Here is a 2,781-nt window from a genome sequence, read left to right as displayed (position 1 = left end):
GTGCGTGCGTGTGTGTGTGTGTGTGTGTGTGTGTGTGTGTGTGTGTGTGTGTATGTTCGTGCGTGCGTGTGTGTCTGTGTGTGTCTGTGTGAGTGTATGAGTGAACACGTGTGTGAGGTGGTGTTGTTGTCATTGCTGCTGCTGTTGTTGCTACGAGTTTGCTGGATTAATTCTATGTTTAGCACATCGGTGGTAAACCCTGTCTTCTCAAAGAAATGTATAGAGAAAAATTATAGGCTACTATTTCCTGTTGCTTTGTCCATTAACCACTGAAGCAGACATAAGCATGGAAGTTTGATCACAACAATCCAAATCGTGAAGTGCAGACTTGTTGCTATTGCAACATAACTATGGCATGAGCAAAAGGAAAAGGCACTCCGAAGCACATGAGTCAAAACCAAACAGATAAACGCAACAATGAACAACACTGGCACGGGGTTGTCTCTACATGGGTATGTCCCCATTTCGGGCCGAGTGAAATGAAGCGATTTCTCTCGTTTGCGCAAAGTCACTGCTGTAAGACATGCATGGGATACAAATGGCACAACTTGGATGAGGAAGTAGACGATGAAGATGAAAAATAAACTCTTGTGTAGCAGTGCTTTGCTGCAGTTTTCAGCATCATCGTCTATAGCGTGTTTAGAATTATAAACGACGTCACTATAGAGAAGTATCCATGTGAGGATAAAATTTAACAACACTGCAAGAACAAAGTCCGATGACTTGAACTGTTTGAAGCACGATTTCACTGTCGGTGACGTTGAAGGTCCTTGACTTAATGTGATTTGATCAGACTTCACAAGGGTTGCCAGATGGTGGACGAGGAAGAGGACGGAGACGGAAAATAAAAGAAGCACTGAAGAGATGATGACCACAAACAGCATCTCACACGACCGAGACAATTGAAGGGTGAAGTAAAGATCTGTAGCCATGGGGTAGACTACGGCAGAAACAAGAGGGTCCAATAACAGGCACGATGTGAACTTCAAACGACGGTGTGACTTTGCAGGATGAAGGGGTGTGTCTACGTAGACATACGGCCATAGTTTCCACACCAGTAGCTGGTTAAAGCAGTGGAGTCCTAGTCCAGAGACAAAAACCCAGGACGACATATCTGCCATGACTCTCTAAAGCCCTTGTGCAGTGACTGGGTTACCAGTTCGAAGTTGTTCCTTGCAGCTACGCTGTCAGTTTAAGTCCCGATAAAGCTGGTGATATTAAGACAAGAGTTTCTTTGAAGAAGACGTGGTGTTTCATTCCCAGCTTCGAGAAACGTCAGACTTGATCATGGTAGCATCCTCTGGCGCGACGCACTGCCACTTCCCGCTGAACGCTGGGGAAAAAGAAAATGAAAGTGTCAACTACAAGGAGAGTATTGGAGCCCCTGTATTATGAAATAGCTAGGGTCGGGTGTGCCACTTTCGTCAAATAAAATCGGCCAGTGACAACTTTTCTTGCTCTCCAACGATCCCTGTGTTAAATGCAGAATCATAGTTGCGTAACTGATTAAAATACATGAACCACCATGTACATTTTCAACTAAGATAACGGATTTACCCACCAAATAAATGTTTTTCATTTTTTTTAAAGTTATGAGTAGCATGTGAAAGGTCGCTCTAATTTCGTCACAGTACGCATAGTCATAATTTCGTCAAAAGTTTTTTTTAATTTCTCCTCATGCCTACGGCGCATAGAAATATAAGACTCCCAGAGTCGGACTACTTTTGACCTTTTCGGTTTAGGGTTCGTTTGGATATGGTCACCAACCTTCTTTTTTTCAAAGTGGGCCCAACGTGTTAAAGTATTTGATCCAAATCTGAGGGCGGCCTCATTTTTTGCCAACCATCCAGAACCTTTAAAAATTCTCCTTTCAGCGCCTGTCCTGGCGGTGTATCAAGAGCTTATTTCTACTTTCCAAGAAAAAAGGTGTGTCATCTTGGACATCGTGCTTCCATGATTCCAACTTAAGCCAACAGTAATATTGCACCGCGTCGAAAAAGGTTAAATTAATAAATTCATTCATAGAATAGAGGATGAGAAAGTGGGCAATTCCGGCGTCAGTATTCACAATACTTCTCCTAGGAACAGCTTTAATTTTCACGACACAATAATTTATATCATTCAGGAAGCAGGCTTCGACTTTGTCTGTTAGGGCCAACCCAGGCTGAGAGAAAAACAATAAGATCCCAACGGCAAAGATAGTGGTATTCGATAAAAATTCTCTCTACACGGGAATCAAACTTGGGTCTACTGCTTGCGATGGTAAAATGCTTACCCGCTACACCGCATATACCAGTCATGATATCTCTGTCTCAGTGTCTATCAGTTTAATATTATTTGTCCGAACTAAGTAGCCTAGAGCAAAGACACAGAACACGTCACACAAGAAGGATTAAATAGCTCTTCTGATGTCTCACAATCATTGCCTCCTGTAGTGATAAGGCGCGCACACAGAGCATGTGTGACAAACAGACCAAATCAATAACATTACTGTTCTTCTCAGAAGACCGAGGAAAAGGTTCCACGCTGTGTTGGAAATCTATAACCACGTAACTTTCTCGTAAGCAGAGGTATCAAGGAAAACACTTTGCTTCTCGGCTCTATCAAAATAATATAACCTGGCACTTACGACAGAGAAGAGGGCGGGCCTGGCTGGGCAACCGGGACAGGCCGAGACCTGAGAGATGGAACTGTTTTTTCTATCTCTGAAGCCGAGGCTTGTGGAGAAGCAAGACGGGGGCGGTTGGGGTTAGTGTGTGTGTGTGTGTGTGTGTGTGTGTG

The sequence above is a fragment of the Aplysia californica genome, unplaced genomic scaffold (assembly GCF_000002075.1).
Source record: "Aplysia californica isolate F4 #8 unplaced genomic scaffold, AplCal3.0 scaffold00050, whole genome shotgun sequence".
In the NCBI taxonomy this organism is placed as follows: domain Eukaryota; kingdom Metazoa; phylum Mollusca; class Gastropoda; order Aplysiida; family Aplysiidae; genus Aplysia; species Aplysia californica.
The sequence above is the reverse complement of the archived record's forward strand: the minus strand, read 5'-3'. Positions refer to the sequence as shown.